The following is a 14,973-nucleotide window of genomic DNA, read 5'->3' as shown; positions in this document are numbered from 1 at the left end:
TTTCTCCCTTGCTGTTGGCTGAGGGATCAGCAGTCATAGATCCAGAGATGGAAGTCACATGCTGAAGATGCTAGAGTCACCCACCAGCCTGAGTCTGGAATGACCTTGTGGCACTGAGATGGCCCCCATTCTGGTCCACCTGCCCACATTGAGATTGGCACAAATTAATCTCAACCTTGTTGAACAACTCTGGAACTCTCTCTGCTACAGCTGTTGTAACCTGTACTCAGACTGGTACAGTATTAGGCTAGCTTTTGTGAATTTGGGGAGTACATTATATTATTAGGTCAATAATTAACATAATTTCATCTCAAGATTTTAAATAATTTTAAAATTAAAATAAGTTTCCCTTATTAGGCAGAAAAAAAAAAACCACCTAAGACAGAATCTGTCAAAGCCACCTCCTCTGTCAATCTTGGGCTTCATGGGCTTGCTTCATGAGAGCAAGAGAAAGAACCCCAAACCAAACTAAGAAAGCATGTAATTTAGCTATTAATGAAATCAACTCTCTCTTGAGATTGTATTTCAACAAAATGGACCTCAACCTGGTTTCAGAAGACAATTTACAAATTGAGAGGTGTTAAGAATTCTTCATGCAACCACATTACCAACACATTAAGAATTCTTCATGCAAACCACATTACCAACACACAGAAGGTGCAGTCCCTGCCTTAACTTCCCTCACCAGAAGATGCTGGTTCCTCACCTCGGTTCCCAGCAGTGGGACTCAGTGCCTACCGTGTTCACTGTCACTCAGCTTCTGCAGGTCTGCCTCTGCCTCCCTCTGCCAGGTCAGGAGCTCCTCAAAAGCAGCGAGGGCCTGTCTTCCCTCTCATGAGACATTGTTCAATGCCCACCAATTTTCCACTGAAAAAGCTCCTAGAAGAACACACTCTGCTCCTACAGACCTAACTGTGGTGAGTGGGTACCTTGAGGTTAGGAATTGGCACGGCCTTTGCTAAAGGCATCTGGCTCATGTCCACACTCTCCCCACTTACCATGCTGCTTTGATGAATGCTTGTTTAATGAAATGCTCTAATCGAAAATCTCTATTTCTCCAAGACTGGAGACCTGTAAAATCTACCCACTCTATAAATAAACATTGGGCAGGAGAAACATTCCTACCTGTTTAGAGCCTAGAGTAAGAAATGCTTCAAAAATTTTTTCTCTACCTCTAGTATTCTAAATATAAGCAATTCAGGTACTATAAATATTAAATCTGATTAACTTTTCTAAATAGAAAAATTAGCTCTAACTACAGTTTTACATAGTTATAAAATTTTAAAGTGGGAAAGAACAGTGGAGAGCATACAGTCTGAGTCTTGTGGGGATGACAGCTACCATTTACTGAGTTCTCCTAACAAACTCCTGACGGCCTCCTGTGTGCCAAGCATGAGGTAGCAGCTGTCAATGGAGTACTAATTGGACAGTCCCTTCCCTCAAACCACCAACTGAATATTTATCACACCACGTAGGAGGTGTCCTAGGGGAATGCACAGGCTGCATGGCAGAAGCCCAGCAGAGTAGTGTCCAGAGGGCAGAGTGAGAGAACAAGTGGAATGTGTGAGTGAGAGATGGATGTAAAGGAAGGCTTCCTGGAGGAGGCAAGACCTGCGTGCAAGTTAAGTATCAACCTAGGTGTGACGAAACAGGTACTTTCACACATGATGGTGAGAAATATAAATTGATAAAACATTTTTTGGAAGCAAAATAGGTAATACCTAAGGAAAAATTTAAATGCACAAGACTCCTAACCTGGCAACTACAATTCTATAAATGTATCTGACAAATACATGTGTACAAATATTCAAAGATATTTGTGCAAGGATGTTTGTAGCACTGCTTGTAATAGGCAAAAAACTAGAAATAACCTAAAAAGTACCCTTGGAATGACTGAATAAATTACGGCACAAAAGCATAATAAAGCCATTAAAAACAATGCAGGGACTTTATGCATTGATATGGAAAGATGTCTAAGATATATAAGGAAATAAAGCAAGTTAAAGAAGAGTGCATACAGTAAATTCCAATGTATGGAAAAATACACAAACACATGCACACACACACACACACAATATGCTAGCAAGTGCAGAGAAACAGTGGGAAATGAGACTTTCATTCTTGCCATTATAACTTTCTGTTCTTTTTTTTAAAACTATGCACATATTTCACATTTTAAAAACTAAACAAACACTTTTAAATGAAAAGCTGCAAAATGGTCACTCTGACACCTTTACAGAGAATGGATTTGAGGCAGATGAGACTAGAGGCAGGAAGGCAAGTGGGCCAGGCTCTGAGTACACAGTTATACACCTTCTCCTAACAGCCTGTGAGGTGCGTGGTACTGTCCTCACTCTGCAAATGAGGAAACAACTCAGAGACAGTAAGGAACTTGCCCAAATTCTCAGCTGGAAAGTGGCACGGCCTGGATTTGAATTGAGGTGTATTTGACTACTATATCCATGTTTTTCCCAATATATTACTGTAATATCTCTAATTTTACTTAGAAAGTAAAGTGACTGTCCAAGGGCTGGTCAAGACCAGGCCAGAATAACGCAGATCTTCACATCTCATCTTGCTGTCTTCACCCCACTAAGACACTTTCTTCTGATGATGAAGATAATTCAGTGATCCATAAACTCAAACCTTTAATCACACTGATGTTTCAGAATACCCAGGACATTCAATATTTAAATTAACTGACTGCTGTGATTAAAAGCAGATTTTCACAATCATCCTCTTTGTTTCAATGCTTGCTGCTGAAAGTTTTAATCAAATTGTTTTTTTCTACTTTAATTCATATTAAAAATAGCATAGCACAACAACTTAATCTTTCTTGGATAACCAAAATCTTCACAGCACCTCAGGGCCATTCTTCTGAACATCAGTTCTTAAGTTACAGTACATACTATGATACAGAATTGGTTATTATGTCACTCACAGGGACGTGAGTGACTCCAACAAGGATTCTTCCTGCCGGCTCCTTGTAGTCGTCAGTCTCCCCATCTCCAGGCCCAATGCCCGATACCCAGTGTTGTGAGTAAAGGCCTCATTGCTCCCCAGACATACCAATAGCCAAAGTGCTCTCCCAGCCTCCATTCCTGATACCTCCAAACCACTGTATATATACCACATTAGAAAGAAAGATCTGTCCACTTGAAAACCTTTACATGAATGCTTATAGCAGCTATATTTGTAATAGTTCAAAACTGGAAACAATCCAGATGTCCTTCAGTGGGTGGGTGGTTAAACAAATTGCTGTATGTCAATACCATGGACCATCACCCAGCAATAAAAATGATCGAACTACTGATATACATTACAACTTGGGTGGGTCATAAGGGTATTATGGAATGATAGTGACAATTTTTAGTGATAAAAGCCAATTTCACAAGGTCCATAGGATATAATTCCATTTATACAACATTCTTGAAATGAAAATTCTCTATATTATAGAGATATAGAACAGGTTAGTGGTCACCAGGGGTTATGGATGGTGGGGGGCAAGGCGGGTGGTGTGGTTAGAAACGGGTAGTACAAGGGAGATCTTTGGGATGATGAAATAGTTCTGTATCTTGATGGCGAAGGTGGTGATTATATGAACCTCCACATGTGATAAAATGACATAGAACTGTACAAGCATTGTACCAATGCTAACTGCCTGATGCTGGTATTATACTATAGTTACATAAATATACAACCATTGGTGGAAACTGGGTGAAGAGTGTACAGGACCTCTCTGCTATTTTTGCAACCTCTTGTGAATCTATAATTATTTCAAAATAAGGAATTAAAAGAGATTTGTTGAAAATATGCAGTGATCATACTGCTCTCCTGTTTAAACTCCTTCAGTAGTGACCGACTGCCTTGACAGTAAAATTCTAATTCTTATAACAGCAGAGGAGTTCTGCAGGGCCTCTGGCCCACTCTTCGGCACTATCAAACCACCTGGGAGCAGCAGACCCCAGCTACTGCATACCTCAGGCCTCTGCCTGAGCTGTCCCATCTGCCTGAGATGACTTCCCTCCCCCTTTTGCTCTCCTGGCCAAACTTCATCCTCCAAAGTCTAGTGCAAGCACCTGCTTCTCCTGCAAGTTCTCCTCTATAGCCTTTCCTTTCAAACTGTGCAGGGCATGTCCCTTTTTTGGCACCACATCATGTATTCATTTGCATTGCAAGTCTATCTCTACTTCTACCTGTGAGCTCCTCAAGGGCAGAAAATTGTCTGATCTATTTCTCAATCCTTTACTAAGTACACAGTGGGTGCCCAGGAAATATATGTTAAGGCAAAACTAAGCAGGAGAGTAAATGTGGTAAGGCAGCTTCGTGCAATGGCTAAGATTAGGACTCTGGAGTCAGAGAGCAGTGGGTCTGCCATTTATCTGGGTGAGTGAACTTGGGCAAGCAATTACACTCATGTGTAGAACGGGAATAACTGAAGAATCAACCTCAGAGGAAAACTAGCACAGTGCCTAGCACAGGGCAAGGTCTCAACGTCAGCTGATCTTAAGACACCCATTCTACTTATCCCAACAAATGTCTGCATTCTGCAAATGTGAATTAAAATCTGGTAAGTGCAAAAGCTGATGACATGGTTAATACTGGTGAGCACCTCAGTGAAAGACACAATAGACAGGAGGCAATGCACAGAATTTACTTTTCATTCTAGCGTGTGGTAGGCAGATGATGTTTCAGGAAATTTTTGAATTTTTTTTTTATACAGCAGGTTCTTATTAGTTATCTATTTTATATATATTAGTATATATATGTCAATCACAATCTTCCAGTTCATCCCACAACCATCACTCCCCCTTCCCTGCTTTCCCCCCTTGGTGTCCATATATTTGTTCTCTACATCTGTGTCTCTATTTCTGTCTTGCAAACGGGTTCATCTGTACCATTTTTCTAGATTCCACATATATGTGTTAATATACGATATTTGCTTTCCTCTTTCTCACTTACTTCACTCTGTACGACAGTCCCTATGTCCATCCATGTCTCTACAAATGACACAATTTCGTTCCTTCCATTGTATATATGTACCACATCTTCTTTAACCATTCGTCTGTCAATGGGCATTTAGGTTGCTTCAATGACCTGGCTATTGTAAATAGTGCTGGAATAAACATTGAGGTGCATGTGTCTTTTTGAATTATGTTTTTCTCTGGGTATATGCCCAGTAGTGGGACTGCTGGGTCATATGGTGATTCTATTTTTAGTTTGTTAAGGAACCTCCATACTGCTCTCCATAGTGGCTGTATCAATTGACATTCCCACCAACAGTACAAGAGGGTTCCCTTTTCTACACACCCTCTCCAGCATTTGTTGCTTGTAAATTTTCTGATGATGCCCATTCTAACTGGTGTGAGGTGATACTTTATCGTAGTATTGATTTGCATTTCTCTAATAATTAGTGATGTTGAGCACCCTTTCATGTGTTTGTTGGCAATTTGTTTATTTTCTTTGGAGAAATGTCTACTTAGGTCCTCTGCCTATTTTTTTATTGTGTTGTTTGTTTTTTTAATATTGAGCTGCATGAGCTGTTTATATATTTTGGAGAATAATCCTTTGTTGATTCGTTTGCAAATATTTTCTCCCATTCTGAGGGTTGTCTTTTCGTCTTGTTTATAGTTTCCTTTGCTGTGCAAAAGCTTTTAAATTTCATTTGGTCCCATTTGTTTATTTTTGTTTTTATTTCCATTAATCTGGGAGGTTGGTCAGAAAAGGTCTTGCTGTGATTTAAGTCAAAGAGTATTCTGCCTATGTTTTCCTCTAAGAGTTTCATAGTGCCTGGTCTTACATTTAGGTCTTTAATCCATTTTGAGTTTATTTTTGTGTATGGTGTTAGGGGGTGTTCTAATTTCATTCTTTTACATGTAGCTGTCCAGTTTGCCCAGAACCATTTATTGAACAGGCTGTCTATTCTCCATTGTATATTCTTGCCTCCTTTATCAAAGATAAGGTGACCATATGTGTGTGGGTTTATCTCTGGGCTTTCTATCCTGTTCCATTGATCTATATTTCTGTTTTGGTGCCAGTACCATACTGTCTTGATTACTGTAGCTTTGTAGTATAGTCTGAAGTCAGGGAGCCTGATTCCTCCAGCTCTGTTTTTCCTTCTCAAGATTGCTTTGGCTATTCAGGGTCTTTTGTGTTTCCATACAAATTGTGAAATTTTTTGTTCTAGTTTTGTGAAAAATGCCAGTGGTAGTTTGATAGGGATTGCATTGAATCTGTAGATAGCTTTGGGTAGCATAGTCATTTTCACAATATTGATTCTTCCCATCCAAGAACATGGTATATCTCTCCATTTGTTTGTGTCATCTTTGATTTCTTTCATCAGTGTTTTACAGTTTTCTGAGTACAGGTCTTTTACCTCCTTAGGTAGGTTTATTCCTAGGTATTTTACTCTTTTTGTTGCAATGGTGAATGGGGCTACTTCCTTAATTTCTTTCTTATCTTTCATTGTTAGTGTATAGAAATGCAAGAGATTTCTGTGCATTAATTTTGTATCCTGCAACTTTACCAAATTCATTGATTAGCTCTAGTAGAGTTCTGGCGGCATCTTTAGGGTTCTCTACATATAGTATCATGTCATCTGCAAACAATGACAGTTTTACTTCTTTTCCTTTTTGCGGTACGCGGGCCTCTCACTGCCGTGGCCTCTCCCGTTGCGGAGCAACAGGCTCCGGACACGCAGCCTCAGTGGCCATGGCTCACGGGCGCAGCCGCTCCGTGGCATGTGGGATCTTCCCGGACCAGGGCACGAGCCCATGTCCCCTGCATCAGCAGGCAGACTCTCAACCACTGCACCACCAGGGAAGCCCTGTTGGAAGATTTTTACTCAGTTTCAATTTCATTACTTGTGATTGGTCTGTTCATATTTTCTATTTCTTCCTGGTTCAGTCTTGGAAGGTTACACCTTTCTAAGAATTTGTCCACTTCTTCCAGGTTGTCCATTTTATTGGCATAGAGTTGCTGGTAGTAGTCTCTTATGATGCTTTGCATTTTTGCGATGCCTGTTGTAACTTCTCCTTTTTCATTTCTAATTTTATTGCTTTCAGTCCTCTCCCTCTTTTTCTTGATGATTCTGGCTAAAGGTTTATCAATTTTGTTTATCTTCTCAAAGAACCAGCTTTTAGTTTCATTGATTTTTTGCAATTGTTTTCTTCATTTCTATTTCATTTATTTCTGCTTTGATTTTTATGATTTCTTTCCTTCTACTAACTTTGGGTTCTGTTTGTTCTTCTTTAATTGCTTTAGGTGTAAGGTTAGGTTGTTTATTTGAGATGTTTCTTGTTTCTTGAGGTAGGATTGTATTGCTATAAACTTCCCTCTTAGAACTGCTTTTGCTGCATCCCATAGGTTTTGGATCGTTGTATTTTCATTGTCATTTGTTTCTGGGTATTTTTTGATTTCTTCAGTTATCTCTTGGTTATTTAGTAATGTATTGTTTAGCCTCCATGTGTTTGTGTTTTTTACGTTTTTTTCCCTGTAATTTATTTCTAATCTCATATTGTTGTGGTCAGAAAAGATGTTTGATATGATTTCAGTTTTTTTAATTTACCAAGGCTTGATTTGTGAACCAATATATGATCTATCCTGGAGAATGCTCTGTGTGCACTTGAGAAGAAGTGTAATCTGCTGTTTTAGATGCAATGTCTTATAAATATCAATTAAATCTATCTGGTCTATTGTGTCATTTAAAGCTTGTGTTTCCGTATTCATTTTCTGTCTGGATGATCTGCCCATTGGTGTAAGTGAGGGGCTAAAGGCCCCCACTATTATTGTCTTCCTGTTGATTTCCTCTTTCATAGCTGTTAGCATTTGCCTTATGTATTGAGGTGCTCCAATGTTGGGTGTATATGTAATTGTTATACCTTCTTCTTGGATTGATCCCTTGATCATTATGTAGTGTCCTTCCTTGTCTCTTATAACATGCTTCATTTTAAAGTCTATTTTATCTGATATGAGTATTGCTACTCCAGCTTTCTTTTGATTTCCATCTGCATGGAACATCTTTTTCCACCCCCTCACTTTCAGTCTGTATGTGTCCCTAGGTCTGAAGTGGTTCTCTTGTAGACAGCATATATATGGGTCTTGTTTTTGTATCCATTCAGCGAGACTGTGTCTTTTGGTTGGGGCATTTAATCCATTCACATTTAAGGTAATTATCGATATGTATGCTCCTATTACCATTTTCTTAACCGTTTTGGGTTTGTTTTTGTAGGTCCTTTTCTTATCTTGTGTTTCCCAGTTAGAGGAGTTACTTTAGCATCTTTTACAAAGCTGGTCTGGTGGTGCTGAATTCTCTTAGCTTTTGCTTGTCTGTAAAGTTTTTGATTTCTCCATCAAATCTGAATGAGATCCTTGCTGGGTAGAGTAATCTTGGTTGTAGGTTCTTCCGTTTCATCACTTTAAATATATTGTGCCACTCCCTTCTGGCTTGTAGAGTTTCTGCTGAGAAATCAGCTGTTAACCTTATGGGAGTTCCCTTATATGTTATTTGTCGTTTTTTCCTTGTTGCTTTTAATAATTTTTCTTTGTCTTTAATTTTTGTCAGTTTGATTACTATGTGTCTCAGTGTGTTTCTCCTTGGGTTTACCCTGCCTGGGACTCTCTGCACTTCCTGGACTTGGATGGCTATTTCCTTTCCCATGTTCGGGAAGTTTTTGACTATAATCTCTTCAAATATTTTCTCAGGTCCTTTCCCTCTTTCTTCCCCTTCTGGGACCCCTATAATGCGAATGTTGGTGCGTTTAATGTCCCAGAGGTCTCTTAGGCTGTCTTCATTTATTTTCATTCTCTTTTCTTCATTCTGTTCTGCAGCAGTGAATTCCATCATTCTATCTTTCAGGTCACCAATCCATTCTACTGCCTTAGTTTTCTGCTATTGATTCCTTCTAGTGCATTTTTCATTTCAGTTACTGTATTGTTCATCTCTGTTTGTTTGTTCTTTAATTCTTCAAGGTGTTTGCTCTTTAATTCTTCTAGGTCTTTGTTACACATTTCTTGCATCTTCTCGATCTTTGCCTCCATTCTTTTTCAGAGCTCCTGGATCATCTTCACTATCGTTATTCTGATTTCTTTTTCTGGAAGTTGCCTATCTCCACTTTACTTAGTTGTTTTTCTGGGGTTTTACCTTGTTCCTTCACCTGGTACACAGTCCTCTGCCTTTTCATTTTGTCTGCCTTTCTGTGAATGTGGTTTATGTTCCACAGGCTGCAGGGTTGTAGTTCTTCTTGCTTCTGCTGCCTGCCCTCTGGTGGATGAGATTATCTAAGAGGCTTGTGCAAGCTTCCTGATGGGAGGGACTGGTGGTGGGTAGAGCTGGGTGTTGCTCTGGTGGGCAGAGCTCAGTAAAACTTTAATCTGCTTGATGGATGGGGCTGAGTTCCCTCCCTATTAGTTGTTTGGCCTGAGGCAACCCAGCACTGGAACCTACAGGCTTGAACTTCTGCTGCCAGGTCCTTGTCCCTGTGGTGAGCCAAAGCTGCTCACTGCCTCTGCAGGAGACCCTCCAACACTAGCAGGTAGGTCTCGTTCAGTCTGCTATAGGGTCATTGCTTCTTCCCCCTGGGTCTTGATGCACACACTACTTTGTGTGTGTCCTCCAAGAGTGGAGTCTCTGCTTCCCCCAGTCCTGTTGAAGTGCTGCAATCAAATCCCGGTAGCCTTCAAAGTCTGATTCTCTGGGAATTCCTCCTCCTGTTGCCGGACCACCAGGTTAGAAAGAAAGCCTGATGTTGGGCTCAGAACCTTCACTCCCGTGGGTGGACTTCTGTGGTATAATTGTTCTCCATTTTGTGAGTCACCCACCCAGCAGTTACGGGATTTGATTTTATTGTGATTGCACCCCTCCTACCATCTCACTGTGGCTTCTCCTTTGTCTTCGGATGTGGGGAATCTTTTTTGGTGAGTTCCACTGTCTTCCTGTCAATGACTGTTCAGCAGTTAGTTGTGATGCCAGTGCTCTCGCTAGAGGGAGTGAGCACACGTCCTTCTACTCTGCCATCTTCTCAGGAAATTTTTAGAAGACACCCACTTTCCAACATATAATAGTAGTTATGTTTCTGAGAGTTAAGAATTGGAAAAATGGATTTTCTTTCTTTCGGTACGTGGGCCTCTCACTGTTGTGGCCTCTCCCGTTGCGGAGCACAGGCTCTGGACGCGCAGGCTCAGCAGCCATGGCTCACGGGCCCAGCCGCTCCGCGGCATGTGGGATTTTCCCAGACCGGGGCACGAACCTGTGTCCCCTGCATCAGCAGGCGGACTCTCAACCACTGCGCCACCAGGGAAACCCGGAAAAATGGATTTGATTCTAGAATCAGAGCTGGAGGATTTACTACCTGGGTTGCACCCTCATGCTTAGATATGCTGAAATCAAACTAGTAGCAGCATCAGTTTAGATATACAATATTTAAATAGGCAAACAAATTAAATCATTTACAGTTCTGTAGAAATACATGTGTGTGTATGTTTATGTGTGTGTATATATATTTTTTTTTCTTTTTTAAGGAAAAGGAGTTTTTTAAAAGCAATCATTCTCAATTATTCTTTCTCTTAAAATCATTGTAGGGGAGTGGAGATATGTTTTTTAAACAAATTGTTCTAAAAAAACCATATGTTTTTAAAACGAATCCCCAAGTTTTTCCTACACTGGCCTATGGAAAGACAAAGTAACAGGTGGTTTTCACAATGTTCATTCTCCTAATAGCCAAATAATTCAGTTATAGAAATATTCAAATAACAACTTCACAACAGGCAAGAACCCATTTAACATAATGAGAGTGCCTCTCCCGTTGCGGAGCACAGGCTCCGGATGCGCAGGCTCAGCGGCCACGGCTCACAGGCCCAGCCGCTCTGCGGCATGTGGGATCCTCCCAGACCAGGGCATGAACCCGTGTCCCCTGCATCGGCAGGCGGACTCTCAATGACTGTTGCACCACCAGGGAAGCCCAATGCCTCTCTTTTAAGGGGGAAAAAAAACTGCCTCATTTGTAATCCATATATCCTTAGAATCTATTTTTACTATTCCTGAAATGTTTCAGTGTATGTAGTCTTTGCTTAAGACAGGGTCTAAGGCAAAATTAGCTGGGGAGAAAAAAAGGAGTAGAATACTTTATAGAATCCAAAAACAAAAAAAGAACCAAGAAACCAAATGACATTAAATAAAATCAAATCTGTTGAATTTCACCATCAAATGTTTAGTAAATTTCCTTAGCTGTAAGGAATTCCTATGCTAAAATGGAGACAATTCTTGCTCTTTTTTTTTTTTTTTTTTTTGCAGTATGCAGGCCTCTCACTGCTGTGGCCTCTCCCGTTGCGGAGCACAGGCTTCCAGACACGCAGGCTCAGTGGCCATGTGAGATCCTCCTGGACCAGGGCACGAACCCGTGTCCCCTGCATCGGCAGGCGGACTCTCAACCACTGCGCCACCAGGGAAGCCCTGCTCATTATTTTTATATCTATTAATTTACACCCCAACATTTTCCAAAGAGGATTTGAGGCACCTTTTAACAATACTTTAACTGGCAATCCAAAGGCCAATAAAAAATGTGAAAAGATCCACAGTCCTTTCTAAAAAATGAGTTCTTGCTGGGCAAAAGATATACAAACTTGTCCCCGAAATAATATGCCCTCTTAATGAATCAATGGGTCCAGGCACTGAGCATCAACAGCGGCTAACATCATAGTGTGAGCTAACCAGGACTACTTGCCTCTAGAGGAAGCGTGTACCCCCTTAGGAAGGCACCCTGGATCCAACCAAACCTCACCTAGATCCAACTACAACTTTTCAAGAAATACAGAGAAACAAGAAATTACATTGGAGAGGTACAATCAGTAAAATCCCAATAATGGAAAAGCTATTGCTTCAACAAATAAACTACAAGGAAAAGAAAAAAAGAAATAAAGGGGGATCTACAGATTAAAAGAAATTTAAAAGACATATGAACTTATCATAATGTATGGACCTTATCTGGATCCTGATTCCAATGAAGAAACTATTAAAGAAACTATAAAATTTATGAGACAACTAGAAATTTGAATGCTGACTGGCTATTTGATGATATTAAGGAATTATTGCTTTTCAAAGTTTAAAAGACTCCTTATCCTTTAGAACATAAACTGAAAAATTCATGGATGAAATGACATCATAGTTAGGATTTGCTTGAAAATAATAGGTGAGGTGAGGTGTATGGATGGGATTAGGGACAAACAAGATTGGCCATGAGTTGGTAATCGTTAAAGCCAGATACTACCATGTCTACTTCTGTATATGTTTGAAATTCCTCATAATAAACAGTTAAAATAAAGACTGATGTTGAAACTAGTTCATACAATCACAGAAGGCCAAATACAAATTTAATTTTCCTTAATTCTTAGGGAAAATTATGTAAAAATGTCACCTTCTTAACCAAGTATAACTACATATTTAGATTGGAAATAGCTGCCCTACTGCCAAATTAATAGTCTTAAGAAAAAAATGTGGTTTTGTTTTACCTTAGGCATCATGAAATAAATTGGTTTACTCACTGTTAATTGCTTCATCTGGCACTTTTCTCTATCCAGAAAATTAAGAAATTTGATTTTAAATAGACAAATTGAGGTGTATCCTCTAACATTTATTTAGGGAGGCCAAATAAACACATTTTAATCTGTCAACAAATTATTTAAAGTGGTATCCTGAAAATTAAATCCTCAGGAGTGGATTCTCCTCAGGAGACTCAGGAGAATCAAAACTTTTCAGAGAAGACTATGCCAGAATAGTATTATTTTTAACCCTGCAGAATCCTTTTGAAGGGGAAAAAAAAGGGTTAAATGAAGGGAAACATCTAAATTGGATGTTGTTCTTCCAGAACAAATGAAGAGCCAAAAGAGAATACTCAGAGCTGAGGGACCCAGGAAAGAATGCTGATCTGGGGGATACCTGGGTTCAAATTTCACTTTCCAGCTGCTTGCTATGAAACAAGACTGCTGAAACTCTGGGAGCCTCTGTTTCCTCCTCTGCAGAAATGGGCTTCATAGCTGCTATCACAGAGCTCCAGTGACAATTAAATGAGAGTACCTGGACAAATAGGGCCTAGCTCCTCTGGCCTTGGGCTACCTTTCCAGCTCATTGCAACTCTTCCCTCCTATACAACCTGCACTGGAGGTCGACAATCCTGCAACAAAGCTGAATGAGGTCTGTATTTTACTTGTTTCACAGCATTTAAAACATTTTAAAATTAGCTACTGCCAACATTTCAAAATCAAGAGAGTGTAGATACAAATGTCGAGTCCTGACTTCTTTCTAAAAATTGCTGGGTGAGCTGGGTCTGGTTCTCCAGGGTCCCCACTACTCCAAGCTCTCTTACACCTGGCCCAACAGGCTGATTTTGACCCTACATTGATCTAAAGTTCTTCCTTCACCCTGCCCTTTCCCACTTCTTGCCTCCCCCACCTGACAAGTTTCTCATCACCATTCAAGGCTCAACTCCAGCACCAGCCATCACCTCCTCCAAGTTTCCAAGGCACAGCCCCCCCTCTACAGCCAGCTGTCCTAATACTCTCTACATGTCTGCCTTCCCGACTGGGCTCTTGGGCTCTCTAGAGGAAGGGACCCTGTTGCTATTGCCTTTGTGTCCCCAGGGCCGAGCAGAAAGCCTGACCTAGATAATGTAGAATTCAGTAAATGTCTCCTGAATGTGTGGAAGGAAGTTACAGCTAAAACATTACAAAAATGTAAGATTTTATATCACAGCTTGTTCTGACAGTTACCAAATAAAGGGGTCAAGGACATTAAAATGTTTCACAAAATGAAAGCAAGTTTCCATCTGCATACTAGTTTCACAAGTTAGTCAGAAGTCACTAAACAAACATAAAGGAAAAGCAACAGGCGGGCAGGGTCATTCATTCATTCACTGGACTGATATTACTGAGTACTTACTGTGTGCTTTCTAAGCACTGGGGATAAAGCAGTGGACAAATCAGACAACTACCTGTTTTCATAAGCTACATCCTAGTGGGAGAGACAGAAAATAAACAGGCAAATCAATAGAATAGTTTCAAACCAGATACTAGGAAGAAAATTAAACAATTACTAAGGGAAGAAAGAGGGTGGTCAAGGAAGGCATTGTGTAAAGTGAGACATCTGACCAGAAGAAGAACCAGAAGGAATCAGCTGTGCAAAGATCCGGGAGACAACTCCAATCACTGGACACAGCAAGTGCAAAGGTCCTGAGGTAAACAGAACGTTCAAGGCAAGTAAGGTGGGTGTCAGGGCCTGCTCTGGCGTTGCTGGGCACTGAGTGTGCAATGACAAGGCATCGGAGCAGCGTTAGTATGGGGGACTATGGGCGAATGGGGAGGGGGTTCCTGCCACACTCAAACCAGCAAGGAGCAGTATGCCGCCCAATTTTTCACAAATGTGCACTGGGCTCCTGCCCAGGCGCTTTCACACACATTCATATAGCCTGACAACAACACTGTCCCAAAGGGCAGGCATTTCTCCCACTTTGCTGAGAGGAAAACCGAGAAACATCAAGTGTCAGTGCCTTTGCTAAGGTCGCAGGAACCAAATCCCAGGCTTCTGAGCATCCCGGAGCAGGTGTGCTGCTGTGTGCCAAACAATCGGGGGGGGGGGGGCGCCCACAGACCCTACGGTAGGTCTGCCAAGGCCAGACTAGGGAGCGGGCCCTCAGCTTTGGGGTGCTGACAGCCGGGCGGGAGGGGTGACTGCGGCAGCCCGGGGGACGAGGGGCTGCGGCCGGGGTCCCCAGCCCCCCGCAGCCCCCGGTCGGCCCCACAGAACCCGGTCCTCCAGCCCCGCGCTCCCCCTTCCCCGCGGATCCCGGCCGCGCGGCCCTCCCGCCGTCCCTCCCCAGCGAGGCTCGGCCCGAGAGTCCCCGCTGGGCCTACCCCGCCCGCCGGGCTCACCTCGCCTCCCCGCCGCCGCGCCAAGAGGAGAGGGCAGGCGGGCGGACTGGCGGC

General features: G+C 41.6%; 1 protein-coding gene across 3 annotated transcripts in view; it reads right to left on the bottom strand.

The window, feature by feature from the left end:
* Positions 1-14,973, bottom strand: part of MAPK9 (mitogen-activated protein kinase 9) — a 60,141-nt gene that overhangs the window by 43,996 nt on the left and 1,172 nt on the right. For 2 of the 3 annotated variants that reach the window (XM_024764973.1, XM_024764989.1), the window contains exon 1: positions 14,920-14,973. The exons of the other annotated variant lie outside the window; for it this stretch is intronic. The gene's annotated coding sequence lies outside the window, so the exon portion shown is untranslated. The remainder of the gene's footprint in view (positions 1-14,919) is intronic. 3 annotated transcript variants of the gene reach the window in all.

This window comes from Neophocaena asiaeorientalis, unplaced genomic scaffold (genome assembly GCF_003031525.2).
Source record: "Neophocaena asiaeorientalis asiaeorientalis breed wild unplaced genomic scaffold, Neophocaena_asiaeorientalis_V1.1 scaffold241, whole genome shotgun sequence".
Classification (NCBI taxonomy): Eukaryota; Metazoa; Chordata; class Mammalia; order Artiodactyla; family Phocoenidae; genus Neophocaena; species Neophocaena asiaeorientalis.
Note: the sequence above shows the minus strand (reverse complement) of the source record. Positions and strands in the feature narration are given on the sequence as shown.